Raw genomic sequence first — 19,980 nt, 5'->3', positions numbered from 1 at the left:
GCCCCAAGCCTTCACAGAGGGGTTAACTGTTTTACTACCTAAGACGCCGACGCCGACCACCACCAAAGATCTGCGGCCCATTACTTTGCTCAATGCGGACTTTAAACTTCTGACGCGAGCCCTCAATGCCCGATTACGGCAGCTGTTACCCGATCTTCTGGGACCATACCAAATGAGTGCGATACGTGGTCGATCACTGTCCACCATTTTGGCGCTGTATCGGGATCTAGTCTCCCTCACCTGGGACACCCGCACTCCAATGGCCATAGCATTTCTCGATTTTGACAAGGCTTACGATCGGGCTGACTATCGTTATCTCAGTAGCGTGATGGAAACAATGGGCTTCAGTCTTAATTTTATCCACCTCATCAACAACTGTATCAGTGGTACACGTACGCGGTTCCTGATCAATAATACATTGACGGAGTACATCCAGCTCTCACGGGGTATCAAGCAAGGCTGCCCTCTCTCAACGACGCTTTATGCGATCCTTATGGAACCCTTGTTGCGCCGCCTACATCATAGCCTACCAGGATTCCAGTTTTATGGTGTCAAGTCTGTGGTCCAAGCATACGCCGACGATGTCAGCGTGCTCCTTAATGATGTTCGCGATGTCACCGCAGCGAAGCGCATTCTTGAGGAATTCCAAAGCGATAGTGGTGCAATGTTAAACGTCACTAAATCTGCCGTCTTAACGCTTGGTCAAGAACGACCGCTCACAGGCGACGCTTGGCTGCCCTGTGTACAGACTAGAAAACACCTTGGTCTCTACGTCACGGCCCGGCCACAGGACATGTGTCACAAAAATTGGATACCCAAAATTCAGGCGATAAAAGCACTCCTGCGCGACCAAAATATGCGACACCTCGATCGTTTGCAGCGAGCCTTTTTCGTCAATTCTTATGCCCTCTCCAAATTACAGTTTGTTGCCGCCGTCCTACCCATGCCGACCACAGTCGCAAGATCACTTCTAGCGGCGGCCGCCTGGTACGTCTGGAAGTTCAATATTTTTAAGGTTTCCTTCACCACGACAGCTTTGCCATGCGATATGGGAGGCCTTGGCTTGAAAAACCCCGGCATTCACGCCCTGGCTCTGTATCTGAAACGCTCATGGCGGATACTCACCGCCAGCGAGGACACCGTCACGAAGCGGCTCTATCAGTTGTCCCGCCCTCGCAACTTATCTCCGCCTGTGGACATTGGTCACGTCAGCCCGCACTTTCAGCATATAGCACTGTATTATCTTGAAAGTAGTTATCTCGACGACGAGCTTTTCAAGAAGCCGACAGTTCAACTGTACCGCCGCTTACTTAGGCCGTCACTGCCTAGCCCCTTGGAAAAGAAGTATCCGGCTTGCAACTGGTCCCTCGTTTGGACTAACATTCACAATCCGACGCTTCCGACAGATGTTCGCTCCAGATGGTATGACGTGGTCGCTGAAACTGTTCCGACGCAAGAAAAGCGACACAGGATTAATCTTGAACCGAGTCCCTACTGTGGCTTATGCCACGTGGTGGCGACTATTGCACATCTGTTTGTCTGCAGGGACCAAGTGCACATCTGGAACTGGACGCGCAAAAAACTCGCTGTGCTTAACCGGACTGCGCCTCATGCGATTCCGATCCACGACATTCTGCGCCCAGATTTCCGACTTTTCCCGGCTGCCAAACATAACAGTTACCTATGGCTCGTGGGACATTTTATCAACTATATTCTGTCCGGCAGTGCCCCTAATGTCATAGATTTTCAAGTCTATCTCTCCACCCAACACTGGCGCACAACCAACCAATATGGTCACCGGTATCACTCAACATTTCAACATTTTCTTCACGTCGTTCTTGAGATGCCATAGGACATGGAGAAGTGGGACATCTGTTACAAGAATTCGTCATCCCTGTACTCCTGTCGAAGGATATACTCTCTGCGAAGACAATCGTTTGTCTACTGGGGATGATGCATATGACAACGTCTGACTTTCGCGAATATTTCCTTCCCAGTAGCAGTTCTTTCGCGAACATCCATAATTTGGTGTCCTTGAATACACACAAATGCAAACCAGAAGAAAGAAAACGGACAAAGACGTTGGACAGAAGACAACCGATTAAACACAATACAACGAACAAGGGAATTGGAGATTAAGGAAAAAAAAGACCATTTGGAAAATTAGTCAAACCGAAAAAAAAAACAAAAGGATAAGGAACACAAAAAAATTTAAAAATTTTCAGACAAAGAACAGTAAAAAAAAGGAAAAAAAAGAAAAAAAAGTGGTTAAAAAAAAAAATGGTAAGGCATAAAAAAAAAAAATGGTGTAACGGTTAGCACTCTGGACTCTGAAACCAGCGATCCGAGTTCGAATCTCGGTGGAACCTTCGTTTAGTCTAAATTTTCTGTAATAAGCGTTTCTCGCCGAGGAAGTAACAGCGATAGGCTCAGGGGTGTAGTTTCTACGTTTGTATTAAAAACGAGATGTCTATGAAACGGCTGAATATTGGTGCGACTATGTGACCTATATAGCACATTAAACGAGTAATGCCTGTAAGAGCAAGCAATTTTACTATAATTCGAAGAAATATCATTATCCTACGAAGGCTAAGAATCCCACGATTATCAACTAGCTACTAGAAGCTGAGCAAATGAATTTCCTTTAAAATAGGTTTAAAACATAGGGAGGTTCTGACCGAGTGGGCATGCTCTGGAGCCTGTTTGCTCCTGAGATTAGAAAAACAGTCCTCTGGGCCGGATTTGAACCAGCGACCTATGGATAACTGTGAATCTTCCACTACAGTCCACCGCTCTACCAACTGAGCTACCAGAGGCTCTGCATACTTTCTTATTCGTACTGATTGCTTTACGTCCGTCCCTGTCTTTCGTTTCCACACACTGCTACTCAGCGCTGCCATATAGACGCACAGGAAATGCAGTCATCGGCTGCAAGTGCAAACATTGCCCAGATTAAGTTTTATAATGCTCGATAGTGTCAATTATGTTAAAAAATGCAAGTAGGAAGTGTCTGAAGTACGTCAGAACACTGCTAAGTGTATTTACGAGTCCCATTCTCCTGTCTGGTTCCATGGTGTAACGGTTAGCACTCTGGACTCTGAATCCAGCGATCCGAGTTCGAATCTCGGTGGAACCTTCGTTTAGTCTAAATTTTCTGTAATAAGCGTTTCTCGCCGAGGAAGTAACAGCGATAGGCTCAGGGGTGTAGTTTCTACGTTTGTATTAAAAACGAGATGTCTATGAAACGGCTGAATATTGGTGCGACTATGTGACCTATATAGCACATTAAACGAGTAATGCCTGTAAGAGCAAGCAATTTTACTATAATTCGAAGAAATATCATTATCCTACGAAGGCTAAGAATCCCACGATTATCAACTAGCTACTAGAAGCTGAGCAAATGAATTTCCTTTAAAATAGGTTTAAAACATAGGGAGGTTCTGACCGAGTGGGCATGCTCTGGAGCCTGTTTGCTCCTGAGATTAGAAAAACAGTCCTCTGGGCCGGATTTGAACCAGCGACCTATGGATAACTGTGAATCTTCCACTACAGTCCACCGCTCTACCAACTGAGCTACCAGAGGCTCTGCATACTTTCTTATTCGTACTGATTGCTTTACGTCCGTCCCTGTCTTTCGTTTCCACACACTGCTACTCAGCGCTGCCATATAGACGCACAGGAAATGCAGTCATCGGCTGCAAGTGCAAACATTGCCCAGATTAAGTTTTATAATGCTCGATAGTGTCAATTATGTTAAAAAATGCAAGTAGGAAGTGTCTGAAGTACGTCAGAACACTGCTAAGTGTATTTACGAGTCCCATTCTCCTGTCTGGTTCCATGGTGTAACGGTTAGCACTCTGGACTCTGAATCCAGCGATCCGAGTTCGAATCTCGGTGGAACCTTCGTTTAGTCTAAATTTTCTGTAATAAGCGTTTCTCGCCGAGGAAGTAACAGCGATAGGCTCAGGGGTGTAGTTTCTACGTTTGTATTAAAAACGAGATGTCTATGAAACGGCTGAATATTGGTGCGACTATGTGACCTATATAGCACATTAAACGAGTAATGCCTGTAAGAGCAAGCAATTTTACTATAATTCGAAGAAATATCATTATCCTACGAAGGCTAAGAATCCCACGATTATCAACTAGCTACTAGAAGCTGAGCAAATGAATTTCCTTTAAAATAGGTTTAAAACATAGGGAGGTTCTGACCGAGTGGGCATGCTCTGGAGCCTGTTTGCTCCTGAGATTAGAAAAACAGTCCTCTGGGCCGGATTTGAACCAGCGACCTATGGATAACTGTGAATCTTCCACTACAGTCCACCGCTCTACCAACTGAGCTACCAGAGGCTCTGCATACTTTCTTATTCGTACTGATTGCTTTACGTCCGTCCCTGTCTTTCGTTTCCACACACTGCTACTCAGCGCTGCCATATAGACGCACAGGAAATGCAGTCATCGGCTGCAAGTGCAAACATTGCCCAGATTAAGTTTTATAATGCTCGATAGTGTCAATTATGTTAAAAAATGCAAGTAGGAAGTGTCTGAAGTACGTCAGAACACTGCTAAGTGTATTTACGAGTCCCATTCTCCTGTCTGGTTCCATGGTGTAACGGTTAGCACTCTGGACTCTGAATCCAGCGATCCGAGTTCGAATCTCGGTGGAACCTTCGTTTAGTCTAAATTTTCTGTAATAAGCGTTTCTCGCCGAGGAAGTAACAGCGATAGGCTCAGGGGTGTAGTTTCTACGTTTGTATTAAAAACGAGATGTCTATGAAACGGCTGAATATTGGTGCGACTATGTGACCTATATAGCACATTAAACGAGTAATGCCTGTAAGAGCAAGCAATTTTACTATAATTCGAAGAAATATCATTATCCTACGAAGGCTAAGAATCCCACGATTATCAACTAGCTACTAGAAGCTGAGCAAATGAATTTCCTTTAAAATAGGTTTAAAACATAGGGAGGTTCTGACCGAGTGGGCATGCTCTGGAGCCTGTTTGCTCCTGAGATTAGAAAAACAGTCCTCTGGGCCGGATTTGAACCAGCGACCTATGGATAACTGTGAATCTTCCACTACAGTCCACCGCTCTACCAACTGAGCTACCAGAGGCTCTGCATACTTTCTTATTCGTACTGATTGCTTTACGTCCGTCCCTGTCTTTCGTTTCCACACACTGCTACTCAGCGCTGCCATATAGACGCACAGGAAATGCAGTCATCGGCTGCAAGTGCAAACATTGCCCAGATTAAGTTTTATAATGCTCGATAGTGTCAATTATGTTAAAAAATGCAAGTAGGAAGTGTCTGAAGTACGTCAGAACACTGCTAAGTGTATTTACGAGTCCCATTCTCCTGTCTGGTTCCATGGTGTAACGGTTAGCACTCTGGACTCTGAATCCAGCGATCCGAGTTCGAATCTCGGTGGAACCTTCGTTTAGTCTAAATTTTCTGTAATAAGCGTTTCTCGCCGAGGAAGTAACAGCGATAGGCTCAGGGGTGTAGTTTCTACGTTTGTATTAAAAACGAGATGTCTATGAAACGGCTGAATATTGGTGCGACTATGTGACCTATATAGCACATTAAACGAGTAATGCCTGTAAGAGCAAGCAATTTTACTATAATTCGAAGAAATATCATTATCCTACGAAGGCTAAGAATCCCACGATTATCAACTAGCTACTAGAAGCTGAGCAAATGAATTTCCTTTAAAATAGGTTTAAAACATAGGGAGGTTCTGACCGAGTGGGCATGCTCTGGAGCCTGTTTGCTCCTGAGATTAGAAAAACAGTCCTCTGGGCCGGATTTGAACCAGCGACCTATGGATAACTGTGAATCTTCCACTACAGTCCACCGCTCTACCAACTGAGCTACCAGAGGCTCTGCATACTTTCTTATTCGTACTGATTGCTTTACGTCCGTCCCTGTCTTTCGTTTCCACACACTGCTACTCAGCGCTGCCATATAGACGCACAGGAAATGCAGTCATCGGCTGCAAGTGCAAACATTGCCCAGATTAAGTTTTATAATGCTCGATAGTGTCAATTATGTTAAAAAATGCAAGTAGGAAGTGTCTGAAGTACGTCAGAACACTGCTAAGTGTATTTACGAGTCCCATTCTCCTGTCTGGTTCCATGGTTACAGTCGGCTCTCAGCCGTGGCAGCGTGCGGACGGCCCCGCGCGCCGGCCAGTGCTCCGCTGCAGGCGTTGTTTACTTCCGCGTCGTAGCTTTCAGGCTTGCGTCCGTCCACTGTGAACAACATGTCGAGCGCTTACCGCCGTGCGACCCTTAAAGTTTCCTTCCCAGCTGAACATGCGCGACCTCGTGCACATGAAGTTGAAACGTTCATACGTGAAGAAGTTCGTTTAGATCCTAACCACGTTATCGGAATCCATTTTTCGATCACGAGTAGTGTCGTTCATATTAAAATGACAAACACCGAGGTGTGTGAAGATGTTATTCGCCGACATGCCAATGGACTTAAGTTCAAATACTCTGATGGTCACGTCGGAGCTGTAACACTTGAACTCGCAGAGTACGGTCAACGCACGATTAGGGTGTTTGAACTACCTTTTGAAGTGCCGAAGGACGAAGTTGTCTCTGCGTTACAACCATACGGTAACGTCATCGGTTACGTAGAGGAAAAATGGCAAACCTTCACGACCTACCATGTCCTTAATGGTGTGCGTCAGGTCAAAATTGAACTGAAAAAACATATTCCATCATACCTGACCATTGGCGGGGTGCGAGCCATTGTCATGTACGACGGCCAACCCCGAACATGTGCGGGTTGTGGACAAGAAGGCCACGTCAGATCCGCCTGCATGCGACGCCGCCTGATCCAGACGCCGGTCGGCGAGGAAGCGTCCCCAGCGGTGATGACTCAGATCCCTGTCACGTACGCCAAGGTTGCCCAGGAAGGTAGCACGTCTACACAGAGTCTTCCTGCTCCGTTGACGTCGTCTGATCAGGTAGATACAACCGCTCCTGAGATTCCTTCTGAGGTGCCCCAGACGCCAGATCCTAACCTGCCGAATCATCGCAGCACTGTGACTGAAAATGCTACTGAGATGGACGTTGATCCGGGAGTGGTACCTACTTCTGCTTTCCTTCAGACTGGTCCGGAGTCAGACGAAAGCCACCCGCCATCGGACTCTGAACGACTTGTTCGAAAACAAGGGTCGACACGAAAGAGAAAGAAACGTAGCCGTACACCCCCTGATGGATCCATTCTGCGGATGGATACCGGGGATGCAGACCCGAAGATGGACGACAAACCGATCTCTGATGATCGAAAGGCTGATGCGACAGACCCGCCACAGGCGACCACTGGCAACGAACACCCCTCATTACTGACGCCGTCGCCCCCACAGGTCGACGTTGAAGAGAGCCTATCCGATGAGACGAAAACTACGTCTCCTCTCCACGTGGATGCCGTGCACAGCCGATGCCCTACCGCAGCATCAGTCTCATGGGCAGACGATGTGGAGATCGAAGGGACTGGGGTGGATGCTGCTGATGCTGGGGCACCCCCATCGGTTGCGCCCGCGGCCGCAAACTCTCCACAATAGCAGCCTCTTCAGCGGCCCGGCAAGATCGACGACCTCTCGCTCCTGAAGAAGAAGCCCCGCCTGTGCCTGTGGGACTCCAACACCAGCATTATCGTGTCGCAACGATTAACCTCGCGACCATTCGTGCGCCCCACAAACTAGCGCTGCTCCGCGATATGATTTATGATGCGGACATAGATATTGCGCTTTTTCAGGAAGTGCATGTCGCCGATTTTTCACCACCACATGGCTTCACGGTGCATCTTTCTCCCGCTTCGGACACCGGTAGTGGTGTTGCCATCATCTTACGCGAAGGTCTTCCTGCCGAAGATGTCCTATACCTCCCCAGCGGCAGAGGTATGGCCCTCACTCTCTTTGGTGTACGCATCATCAATATTTACGCGCCGTCGGGCTCCAGCTACCGTCGTGAACGCAATGCCTTCTTCGCGAATGAAGTCACACCCCTTTTTATGGGACCACACGATGACTGGATCATGGGTGGAGACTTCAACTGCACCCAGCGACCTCAGGATCAATTGCCGCGTCACTCACCATGCGCCGCTCTGGAAACAGTCGTCACGCGGCTACAATTTGTCGACACGTGGAGACATGTTCACGGTGATCTTTTGGGCTTTACGTACCACACTGCGCACTCCTCTAGCCGACTGGATCGCATCTACATCTCGCGATCCCTAATTAAACACACTCGACAGGCTGAAATCTGGCCTGTTGCTTTCTCAGACCATGAGGCTTACTTCTGTGATGTTGTTCTCACAAGACAGGCAGTATGGCACGGACGTGGTTTATGGAAACTGAACACGGCTCTTCTTAATTCACCTGACTGTCGACTTCTAATAGAAGACATTTGGATCACATGTAATAGACGCCGACCCACGTATCCGTCTACCATATCCTGGTGGATCCAGTGTGCAAAACCTGCTCTTCGAAAAACTTTAATCCGGTATGGCAAAGATGTTGTCGCCTGGAGGAAGAGCACTATGGACTTTTACTACAGGATCCTACGAGAATGCTCCACGATGCCAGCCTCCCCTGAGCGCCATACAAGGATGAACCAAGCTAAGGCCCAAATCTCCAATCTCATGCGACGGCATTTGGAAGGGGCGATAGTACGATCTCGTACTGCTGATCGCATGCCTCATGAACATCCGTCGATGTACCATATCGTCCAAGAACGACAAAATCGACGCCGAAAATTGATTCACGTCCTAACGGATCAAGACGGGCGTCGCTACGTAACCCAATCTGCCATAGGGAATGTGCTTCACGCCCACTACCGGCAGCTCTACGCCGCAGTTCCACATTCCCCAGAGTTGATCGAGGAAGTCTCACAGCTCAACTTCGGTGGTATCCCAGGAGATGTGGCGATTGACTTGATGTCGGAGGTGACTGATGAGGAAGTCCGCGATGCGATCCGGGCAGGAACCATCAATCGCTCCCCGGGCCCCGACGGTCTTCCCCTCGAATTTTATCGCACCTTCCGTGATTTGTTAGAGTCCACCTTCACCTCCATCTGTCGGGAACTGATGTCTCCGGAAGTACCTGTGCCGGACGCTTTCATGGAAGGAATTATTATTCCTGTACATAAACCGCACGGTGGCAACAATATCAGTGATTATCGGCCCCTCACCCTCCTTAACAGTGATATGAAAATCTTCACTCGCCTCTTGGCAGCACGACTTAAAAACGTTGCCCGATATGTTGTGTCGCCAGACCAAGCATCTTTGGGAGGCGACAACAATATTCGCACGGCTTTATGCCGCTACAGGGATATGATCGCCGTTACCCAGGCACAACGCCTCTCTGGGGCACTTGCGTCTTTGGACTTCAGTCAAGCTTTCGATAGGGTTGACCATTCGTTCCTTACGGCCGTTCTGCACCATATGGGTTTCCCGGTCGCCGTTATCACGGTAGTGATGCGCCTTCTGCGGGGTGCCTCATCCAGGATTATGTACAATGGCAGACTAACTCCACCGATAATAATAGGTCGATCCGTACGTCAAGGTTGCCCTCTATCAGCAGTTTTGTACGCCTTTTCCTTGGAATCCTTGCTATGTGGACTAAGACAACGTTTGGTAGGGTTGTCCATAGATCGCTTCCGATTCTGTTGCATGGCCTATGCTGACGATGTCGTCATCTGTTTACGTAATGCCGACGAAGTTCGAGCTGTTTTGACGTGGGTAGCGACTTATGGTGAGGCGTCGGGTAGCTATTTAAACGTACGTAAGTCACAAGTTATGTTCATTGGCACGGGACTTCCCGTGGAGTGCGTTACACCTCTCACCACCGTTGATACCATTCGTTGTTTGGGAATAGATTTTTCATCTGATCTCCGGCGTTCAGCCACCATCAACTGCCGACGCCTCCTTTTAATGATCAGAGCAGGTCTTATGGACAATCGCCTTCGATCCCTAGATATTCTCCAACGAGCTCGATATGTCAATACATATATCGCATCCCGAGTTCCCCATGTAGCGCAAGTTCTACCTTTCCCGCTTACTGTGGCACGTCGCATGTTGGCAGCGATGGCATCTTTCGTCAGCTCTGGGATGTTGTTCAAAGTTAACTATGCGACCCTTACTCTTCCCCGTGAACGAGGTGGGATAGGTCTGTTTCACGTGCCTGACAGAGCTCGCGCCCTATTTGTCAGCTCCCAGATGACGGTATGGACACGTTGCCCAACGAGCCTCACTGGTCTCCTCCTGTCGGCATACTCGCCGGTCTCACTGTCAGCCCCAGTGATGATCGCGGATGTTCCGGCCCAGTTCCATTATATACGGTACTTCTTTCTGGAACTCAGTTATCTACGCCTCACCTTACCAAGACAGCTTTTACTCAAGACAAAGGCAGTATACAATGTCCTCCAATTAGGTCGTCCTCCTAACCCGATTGAAATAAAGTTCCCACAGGTTGACTGGCGTCATGTATGGCGCGCGGTGTTCGCCTGTTACCTTGACACGAATGTTCAATCTGTCTGGTACATAACTGTCAATGGTAAGCAAATCAACCAATTTCGCCTTCATCGTATCCACCTCGCCCAATCACCTCTATGCTCCACGTGTGGAGTGCCAGACAATGATGAACATCGGTTTGTTTGCGGACCGGCGGCGGAGGTTTGGCACTTGGTTCGACATATTGTGGCTTTTCTAACGCGGGACATTCCGGATCGGATTACTCCCCTTTCATTATTATTTCCGGAACGTGACTATTTTCCTCGGACAAAGACCAATGCTGTGAATTGGATTCGCGGGCATGCCATTCACTACTTATTTGGACAAACTGTCGACTCTGTACTCGATTTTTGGACATACCTCAACGACCGTCATTATGTCGTTGTCCGTCACCCAAAATACAGACAATTTTTCTCGAACTTCCTTGGGAGTGCTTTCCACGAGCCGCCTCGCAGCTGGAATGTGTTAAGCCAAGAGAGGAGAAGGTTTCCTGCTTGAACCAATGAACATTTCTGAACAATTGAACGGAACACATCAATTTCGAGAAGACGTGACTCAACATATTACCAGCGGGGCGCAGAAGGCCTCTGATCAATTACACAAAAAAAATAAATAAATAAATAAAATAAAATAAAATAAATAAATAAATATAAAACAAAAAAAAAATTAAAATAAAACTCAGAAAAAGGAAGATTTTGTTTTGCTTGTAAGGATAGCCCTAACCTTGATTTCCCATATTTCCCCTGGTATATAGGCAGCTCTCTGGGGTAGGTTTAGTCAGGAGCCAACGCCTGAAGTGGCCCAGATTTTTTTTTTTTTTTTTTTTTTAGTTCCATTTTATTTAAAAAAAAGGGGGTAGAAAAAAAAATGGACAGAGCGAAAAACAAAAAAAACAAAAAAAATAAAAAAATAAAAAAAAAGGGGGTAGAAAAAAAAATAAAAAAAAATAAAAAAAGTTAAAAAAAAAAAGAAAAAAAAAAAGGGGTATGATTCCTGCTTTGGGTGCAGGAAAAAAAAAAAAAAAAAAAAAAAAAAAAATGGTGTAACGGTTAGCACTCTGGACTCTGAATCCAGCGATCCGAGTTCGAATCTCGGTGGAACCTTCGTTTAGTCTAAATTTTCTGTAATAAGCGTTTCTCGCCGAGGAAGTAACAGCGATAGGCTCAGAGGTGTAGTTTCTACGTTTGTATTAAAAACGAGATGTCTATGAAACGGCTGAATATTGGTGCGACTATGTGACCTATATAGCACATTAAACGAGTAATGCCTGTAAGAGCAAGCAATTTTACTATAATTCGAAGAAATATCATTATCCTACGAAGGCTAAGAATCCCATGATTATCAACTAGCTACTAGAAGCTGAGCAAATGAATTTCCTTTAAAATAGGTTTAAAACATAGGGAGGTTCTGACCGAGTGGGCATGCTCTGGAGCCTGTTTGCTCCTGAGATTAGAAAAACAGTCCTCTGGGCCGGATTTGAACCAGCGACCTATGGATAACTGTGAATCTTCCACTACAGTCCACCGCTCTACCAACTGAGCTACCAGAGGCTCTGCATACTTTCTTATTCGTACTGATTGCTTTACGTCCGTCCCTGTCTTTCGTTTCCACACACTGCTACTCAGCGCTGCCATATAGACGCACAGGAAATGCAGTCATCGGCTGCAAGTGCAAACATTGCCCAGATTAAGTTTTATAATGCTCGATAGTGTCAATTATGTTAAAAAATGCAAGTAGGAAGTGTCTGAAGTACGTCAGAACACTGCTAAGTGTATTTACGAGTCCCATTCTCCTGTCTGGTTCCATGGTGTAACGGTTAGCACTCTGGACTCTGAATCCAGCGATCCGAGTTCGAATCTCGGTGGAACCTTCGTTTAGTCTAAATTTTCTGTAATAAGCGTTTCTCGCCGAGGAAGTAACAGCGATAGGCTCAGGGGTGTAGTTTCTACGTTTGTATTAAAAACGAGATGTCTATGAAACGGCTGAATATTGGTGCGACTATGTGACCTATATAGCACATTAAACGAGTAATGCCTGTAAGAGCAAGCAATTTTACTATAATTCGAAGAAATATCATTATCCTACGAAGGCTAAGAATCCCATGATTATCAACTAGCTACTAGAAGCTGAGCAAATGAATTTCCTTTAAAATAGGTTTAAAACATAGGGAGGTTCTGACCGAGTGGGCATGCTCTGGAGCCTGTTTGCTCCTGAGATTAGAAAAACAGTCCTCTGGGCCGGATTTGAACCAGCGACCTATGGATAACTGTGAATCTTCCACTACAGTCCACCGCTCTACCAACTTTTTTTTTTTTTTTTTTTTTTTTTTTTTTTTTTTTTTAATTTCCTTTAAAATAGGTTTAAAACATAGAGAGGTTCTGACCGAGTGGGCATGCTCTGGAGCCTCTTTGCTCCTGAGATTAGAAAAACAGTCCTCTGGGCCGGATTGAAACCAGCGACCTATGGATAACTGTGAATCCTCCACTACAGTCCACCGCTCTACCAATTTTTTTTTTTTTTTTTTTTTTTTTTTAGTCAGACGCCTTAATCACTTTTTTTTTTTTTTTTTTTTTTTTTTTTTTTTTTTTTTTTCACCGTCTCTACCAACTTTCTTTTTAAGAAGCCTTAACCACTTTTTCTTTTTTTAATTTTTTTTTTTTTTTTTTTTATTTTTATTTTTATACATTACAACATGAAAATGAAGAAGCCCCTCCTGGGCCAAAATCATATAGTTCCCTTCCGGAACGCATGTCCGCTGGGGACAGTAGGGAGATAGACTTTCCGGCCTTCCGGACGCTAGGCCGTCTTCTCGATGCTAATTTATAACCGGTGAATTCGGAGAGGTTTTTTTTTTTTTTTTTTTTTTTTTTTTTTTTTTTTTTTTTTTTTTTTGTTGATGCATGGATTCTTCGTGTATCGTTACACAATTGTTACCTGTGTAGATACCAGCATCGCCATACAGCGACATATAGACGAACTGCTCATGCCTATCGTCAACGGTTCACCAGAAAGTCTTCAAACACCTTCATAAGAAAAAGGGCATAATGTTTGCGGTATGTCTGTGTTCGCTTCAGTATCCAGTGTTGGGTCTCCAAGAATGATCTGTACTCGCCCACGTCATGCTCCGACGTGCTAAATAGGTAGTACACAGTTATCCCCATTAACCAATGTACTGCGTGTCTCTTCGTTCGCGGGTACGGTTTATCATCAGGGCAGAGTAGGGACATCATTGGAATGGCGTGCGGCGCCGTGCGTTGGATGAAGGCCAATAGGCGACAAAGCAGTTGGCACACGTCCTTTGCAGCCCCGCAAACTAGCCGGTGGAGGTCCGTATCGTGCAGTTGGCACGTCGGGCAAAGCGGCGATGCCGCGAGATGAATCTGTTCAGACGTGACTGCGTCGGGTATTTACGATTCACGTAATAGTACCATGTGGCCCGCGCCGCCGTCGGTAAGTTAGGGGGGTGGATATTGCACCAGACCGCAGTCCAGTCGTACCGAGGATATTTGCTTTCGACCACGTTCCGGCGCTGTCGCAACATGAGGGTGCCGTACACACTGCGGACTGCGGGCAGGTCGTCAATAGGCAGCATCTTCCGCAGGTAACTGTAGTCTAGCAGAAAAGTCCGGCAGTGGCACAAGGCCGTTGGGATGTGGTGAATATCGATCGGCGGGTCCAGGTTGGGGGGCACGATTTCCGTCAGGAGGAAGGAGATCAGACGGTTATGGTCGCGTTTCCAATGCCATAGCGTCAGTCGCACGAACAACGCCAAGGCCTTGACGTAGACATTGATGAGGCCGAGGCCGCCAGCTATCAGCGGGAGCGTGAGCGTCGCGTGACTTACTTTAAAGAGATGTCCGTGGTTCACGTAATGGCCGAAGACTGCCTGGAGTCTGTCCGCTGTCGCCCGCGGCATGGGAAATATTCGCGCTATATATATAATCTTCGACACCAGGTAGGCGTTAACGAATTCGACCTTCTGCAGCGCATCGAGGGACCGTAAGGTGTGTAGTCGGATACTGGCGCGGATATTGTGCAAGATGCGTTTGTAGTTGAGAGCGATCGTGCGGCGCATATTCTTAGTGTACGTTACTCCCAAACATTTCATCTCTGTAAGCACCTTAATGCGGGTGTCTGGTTGCGCGGGTAACCCGCGTCCAATGTGCATAATTCCCGATTTCCGCCTGTTGAGCTGTGCACCAGCCGCTTTGCCGTATCTCTCAATCAGAGCTATTGCCATATCAACCTCTGCGTTCGAACGTACTAAGATGACGACATCATCCGCGTAAGCCCGGTACACAAATTTATCTTCTCGCATAGTGACGCCCCGTAGCGTTGTGTGGAGTTGAACCAACAGCGGCTCAATCGCGAGGGCAAACAAGCTCATGGAGAGGGGACACCCCTGTCTGACAGAGCAGTGTATCTGTACGGGTCCTGCTAAAAGTCCGTTTACTAAGATCATTGACTCTGATCCATGAAGAAGCCGCAAGACAGACGCAATGAGCCGTTGTGGAACACTCATCGCCGTCATCGTTTCGCGGAGAAAGTCATGGCCGACTGCATCAAAGGCTTTTTCTAAGTCGACAGCAAGCATGGCACCTTGCATTCTACACGCATCTGCGATGGCTATCAGATCACGGTAGTCACACAACGCCATATGAATAGCGCGATTGTCACCGACTCCAGTCTGGTCTTTTCCCGTTAACAGTGTAAGGGCCGGTCGGAAGCGAAGGGCCAGGAGTCGTGCAAAGAGTTTGTAATCACTGTTAAGCAGTGTTATCGGCCGGAATTGATGCACAGAGTATCCGGAAGATGTCTTCGGGACTGGAATGATTAGTCCCTGCGTAAATTCGCGAGGGACTGCCACCTCAGGATTGAGTAGCTCCTGGCACATCTGTCTCAACATCGGCGTGAGGATACTTTGAAATTCTCTGTAGAATTCTATAGGCAGTCCATCGGGCCCAGGGGCTTTATTCTTGCGACCCTTGGCCAAGGCCGTCGCCACTTCCTCTTCCGTCACATCTTCCTGCAGTGCATCAACAGTGGCGCGATCGAGTCGGCGCGGCAGGGCCGTGAGTATGTCATTAAGTGCCTCTCGATCTGGCGTCTTCTGCGAGTACAGACTGGCATAGTACTCCACGAACCCTTTTTTGATCTCGGCCTGTGTGGTTAACCGCCGGCCGTCCACCGTCCGAAGTGCCGTGATGAGTTTGCGTGTATACTGCCGCTTTTCCCCTACCACGTGGTGCAATGAGGGTCGTTCGTGCGCGACCTCATATCCAAGTCGTGCTCGAATGACGGTTCCATCCATCTTGTGGCGCATGAGATGCAACAGTTTGGCTTTGACGCGGTTGATTTCCACAAGACTAACCGGTCGTTGTGCGGGACGGTTGTACATGTCACGGAGAACACTAAAGTAAAATTCCACCGTCGCATTGTACCATTGCATCCGCTCGCGGGAGTAGTTCATTAGTGTCCTCCTCAAGGCCGGTTTGGCGCAATGTAGCCACCAGAGGAGCACCGACTGATAGGCGTGTGTGCGACGTAAGCAGTTCGTCCAGGTTTCGGTGACTTGTACACGGCAATCACGATCCTGCAGAACAGCGACATTCAATTTCCACAATCCTCTGCCGCGATAGGTTGCCTGGCGCGCCAGAGTGATGGTGCAGATATACGCCAAATGATCTGAAAAGATCGTCGGCCAGAGTTCCGACTGCTGAAGACTGAGACGAAGCCCGCGCGACGTGTATATGCGGTCCAGGCGGCTCGCTGACGTAGCCGTGAAGTACGTGAACCCCGGCGCGTCTCCATGAAGGCAGGTCCATGTGTCCAGCAAGGCCATGTCACGTATAATGGCAGAGAGCTCCGGGCATGTGTTGTAGTTCGGCGTCTGGTCGCGGGGTGACAGCACGCAGTTGAAGTCACCTCCGAAAACGACGTGATCATACCTGCCCGCGAACAGGGGCATTATGTCAGTCCTATAGAATTCCGAGCGGGCGCCTCTATTACTTGAGCCAGATGGAGCGTAGACATTAATGATGCGGACGCCAGCGAGCGTAAGCGCTGTACCTCTCGCCGAAGGTAGAAAAGCGACGTCCGTAACTTCGAGACCCTCTTTGGTTAAAATGGCAGTGCCCAATTCGTGTGCGGTACCAGGATGGACATGAGCGGTATATGTGCGCAAGGACTGGAGATCCGACTCCCTGACCTCCTGTAACAGGGCGATATCGACTTCCGCCGCTCGTAACATGTCACTGAGAAGCTGCAGTTTACGAGCACTGCTGATTTTATTAATGTTGATTGTCGCTATGCGATACGCCTGTTGAGGGTTCATTGGACACATCGCCGCGGCACCTTCTGCTTTTAGGTTCGCTGTGCTTTCTCCGAGCCGTCGAGCGGCTCACTTGATCCTGGTCGGAATGCGTTACCCATGGTACCATGGGTGTCGTCCACGGCCAGTGGTTTATCCGTCGGTCCGGAATCCTGAGCGTCAATCTCAACATCATCAGCCCAATTTACTTCATTATGCACAGGGGCGGGGCGGAGCAAGTTCGGAAGGTTGCGATCCGGCCCATCACATGGTTCAAGGGGTCGCGTCGTACTCACATCCATAGGGGTCGCACTACAGGCGTCAACGCCACCGCGACCAGGGGGGCTGGCCTCTCGCTGCGTAGGGGCCTGGTCTGTTGCAGAACACGTCGCCGTAGTGCCGCGCTGCGTTTGCGCAATCCGTGTGGCTTTTTCACGATATGGGCGAGCTGCTTCGCCAGCATCTGGGGGAGCGATACGTTGTTTCTTGCGCTTCTTTTGTTGGTGCCGAGAAGTATGGGCTTCCTCCGCGTCTGAAGGTTGAGACTGTCCCGCACTAGGTGTTTCGGAGTCCGCTCCCGTCTCGGGCGTCACGTCAGAGACCACGTCCATCACTTCCATCCGCGGAGGGTCCACATGCGCGGAGACATCCGGACTGGGGGCGTCTGAAGCCGGCCGCACAGAGTGGTCGACCACCGGGGCATCCTGCAGCATGGCCTGCTCCTGTGATGCAGCGGGAGGATCGGTAACAGCGGGGAATGGCACCGCAGCTCCTCGCGCAGCCGCGACATACGTAAGTGGCATAGCTTGGGACCGCTGCGGATCGAGGTTCTCGCCCACAGGCAATTGTGCAATTCGTCGTTGTAGACAGTCCGATCGTACGTGACCTTCTTTGCCACAACCAGAGCATGTACGAGGTTGTCCATCATACATGACGATCGCTCTGCAGCCACAAATGTATACGTAGGAGGGGATATGTTTCTGAAGGTCGATTCTCACTTGACGGACACCATTAAGAACAGGGTACGTCTCAAAGCTCAACCACTTCTCCTCTGTGTGGGCGAGGACCGTCCCATAATTTTGCAGGGCCGAAGTTACTTGGTGGGCAGTCACCTCAAATGGTAGTTCAAAGACACGTACCGTTCTGATTCCAATGCCCGCTGGTTCCACAAGGACTGTCCCTACATTGCCATCGGAGTGAAGGAACTTATAAGAGCCTCCCGACGTCCGAATCAGTCGGTCACAGCAATCGTCATTGATAAGTTTCACATACACAACACTTGCCACTATCGAAAGATGAATACCAATTAGTTCGTTTGGATCTAATTTCACTACCTCTCTCAAAAAACGTTCAACTTCAAGCGCTTTGGGTCGGGCAAAGCGGTTCTCAAACGTGAACTTTACTGTCGACTTTCGTATAGTATGAGCCATGTGAACGTTGCCTGTACGATGGACGCTGCGCCGCTATCACAACACTCACCGCCTCTGCTAAGCTGCTGGTCGCGGCGAGGACGTAAACAGCACGTCCGCGCCGCACGGGTTCTCAAGCCCGACTGATACCAACTGAGCTACCAGAGGCTCTGCATACTTTCTTATTCGTACTGATTGCTTTACGTCCGTCCCTGTCTTTCGTTTCCACACACTGCTACTCAGCGCTGCCATATAGACGCACAGGAAATGCAGTCATCGGCTGCAAGTGCAAACATTGCCCAGATTAAGTTTTATAATGCTCGATAGTGTCAATTATGTTAAAAAATGCAAGTAGGAAGTGTCTGAAGTACGTCAGAACACTGCTAAGTGTATTTACGAGTCCCATTCTCCTGTCTGGTTCCATGGTGTAACGGTTAGCACTCTGGACTCTGAATCCAGCGATCCGAGTTCGAATCTCGGTGGAACCTTCGTTTAGTCTAAATTTTCTGTAATAAGCGTTTCTCGCCGAGGAAGTAACAGCGATAGGCTCAGGGGTGTAGTTTCTACGTTTGTATTAAAAACGAGATGTCTATGAAACGGCTGAATATTGGTGCGACTATGTGACCTATATAGCACATTAAACGAGTAATGCCTGTAAGAGCAAGCAATTTTACTATAATTCGAAGAAATATCATTATCCTACGAAGGCTAAGAATCCCATGATTATCAACTAGCTACTAGAAGCTGAGCAAATGAATTTCCTTTAAAATAGGTTTAAAACATAGGGAGGTTCTGACCGAGTGGGCATGCTCTGGAGCCTGTTTGCTCCTGAGATTAGAAAAACAGTCCTCTGGGCCGGATTTGAACCAGCGACCTATGGATAACTGTGAATCTTCCACTACAGTCCACCGCTCTACCAACTGAGCTACCAGAGGCTCTGCATACTTTCTTATTCGTACTGATTGCTTTACGTCCGTCCCTGTCTTTCGTTTCCACACACTGCTACTCAGCGCTGCCATATAGACGCACAGGAAATGCAGTCATCGGCTGCAAGTGCAAACATTGCCCAGATTAAGTTTTATAATGCTCGATAGTGTCAATTATGTTAAAAAATGCAAGTAGGAAGTGTCTGAAGTACGTCAGAACACTGCTAAGTGTATTTACGAGTCCCATTCTCCTGTCTGGTTCCATGGTGTTAACCATGGATTTCTATTCCGAACGCTGGACAAACTGGGTTTCAACCAGCATTTCGTACAGATAATCAGGAACTGTATCTGCAATACGTCTTCCCGCGTGAAATTCAACGGCCAGTTAACAGCCCCTGTGCCCATCCAACAAGGTTTGCGACAAGGGTGCCCGCTTTCCACGACTCTTTTCGCCATTGCCATAGAGCCACTACTGAAAACGTTTTGCGTCACCTTACCGGGTCTTCAAACGCTGAATACCAAGACCGTCTGTCATGCCTATGCGGACGATATCAGCGTCCTTATCAACAACGACGAAGAGTTCGATACCGTGCGGCGGCTTGTCCACCGGTATGCCAGCGCCTGCGGTGCACGCCTTAACGAACGGAAATCCAAAGTCTTGCATTTAGGTCCGCAGGCTCGATTCGCGGACACCGTTTGGTTAGAGGCAACCAACCAGCTCAAGCACCTTGGTTTGATTCTCACTCCGAATCCACGGGAAATGGTAAGAGTGAATTGGGAACAGAAGCTCAACGTCCTTCGAGCTTTGAT

General features: G+C 48.0%; 13 non-coding genes across 13 annotated transcripts; 6 read left to right on the top strand and 7 right to left on the bottom strand.

Moving 5' to 3' along the window:
• Nucleotides 1-2,727: 2,727 nt before the first annotated feature.
• Nucleotides 2,728-2,816, bottom strand: Trnay-gua. The gene is given in 2 exon segments: nt 2,728-2,763; nt 2,780-2,816. It is a non-coding gene; the product is annotated as a tRNA-Tyr (tRNA).
• Nucleotides 2,817-3,064: 248 nt separating this feature from the next.
• Trnaq-cug lies at nt 3,065-3,136 on the top strand. Its single transcript has one exon. It is a non-coding gene; the product is annotated as a tRNA-Gln (tRNA).
• A 358-nt stretch (nt 3,137-3,494) lies between these two features.
• Trnay-gua lies at nt 3,495-3,583 on the bottom strand. Its single transcript is given in 2 exon segments — nt 3,495-3,530; nt 3,547-3,583. It is a non-coding gene; the product is annotated as a tRNA-Tyr (tRNA).
• Nucleotides 3,584-3,831: 248 nt separating this feature from the next.
• On the top strand, nt 3,832-3,903 carry Trnaq-cug. Its single transcript has one exon. It is a non-coding gene; the product is annotated as a tRNA-Gln (tRNA).
• A 358-nt stretch (nt 3,904-4,261) lies between these two features.
• On the bottom strand, nt 4,262-4,350 carry Trnay-gua. The gene is given in 2 exon segments: nt 4,262-4,297; nt 4,314-4,350. It is a non-coding gene; the product is annotated as a tRNA-Tyr (tRNA).
• A 248-nt stretch (nt 4,351-4,598) lies between these two features.
• Nucleotides 4,599-4,670, top strand: Trnaq-cug. The gene has a single exon. It is a non-coding gene; the product is annotated as a tRNA-Gln (tRNA).
• Nucleotides 4,671-5,028: 358 nt separating this feature from the next.
• On the bottom strand, nt 5,029-5,117 carry Trnay-gua. Its single transcript is given in 2 exon segments — nt 5,029-5,064; nt 5,081-5,117. It is a non-coding gene; the product is annotated as a tRNA-Tyr (tRNA).
• A 248-nt stretch (nt 5,118-5,365) lies between these two features.
• Trnaq-cug lies at nt 5,366-5,437 on the top strand. The gene has a single exon. It is a non-coding gene; the product is annotated as a tRNA-Gln (tRNA).
• A 358-nt stretch (nt 5,438-5,795) lies between these two features.
• Trnay-gua lies at nt 5,796-5,884 on the bottom strand. Its single transcript is given in 2 exon segments — nt 5,796-5,831; nt 5,848-5,884. It is a non-coding gene; the product is annotated as a tRNA-Tyr (tRNA).
• Nucleotides 5,885-11,986: 6,102 nt separating this feature from the next.
• Nucleotides 11,987-12,075, bottom strand: Trnay-gua. The gene is given in 2 exon segments: nt 11,987-12,022; nt 12,039-12,075. It is a non-coding gene; the product is annotated as a tRNA-Tyr (tRNA).
• A 248-nt stretch (nt 12,076-12,323) lies between these two features.
• On the top strand, nt 12,324-12,395 carry Trnaq-cug. The gene has a single exon. It is a non-coding gene; the product is annotated as a tRNA-Gln (tRNA).
• Nucleotides 12,396-18,660: 6,265 nt separating this feature from the next.
• Trnaq-cug lies at nt 18,661-18,732 on the top strand. Its single transcript has one exon. It is a non-coding gene; the product is annotated as a tRNA-Gln (tRNA).
• A 358-nt stretch (nt 18,733-19,090) lies between these two features.
• Trnay-gua lies at nt 19,091-19,179 on the bottom strand. The gene is given in 2 exon segments: nt 19,091-19,126; nt 19,143-19,179. It is a non-coding gene; the product is annotated as a tRNA-Tyr (tRNA).
• Nucleotides 19,180-19,980: the final 801 nt, after the last annotated feature.

This window comes from Schistocerca americana, unplaced genomic scaffold, assembly GCF_021461395.2.
Source record: "Schistocerca americana isolate TAMUIC-IGC-003095 unplaced genomic scaffold, iqSchAmer2.1 HiC_scaffold_204, whole genome shotgun sequence".
In the NCBI taxonomy this organism is placed as follows: Eukaryota; Metazoa; Arthropoda; class Insecta; order Orthoptera; family Acrididae; genus Schistocerca; species Schistocerca americana.
This window is presented reverse-complemented; position numbering and strand designations above follow the sequence as displayed.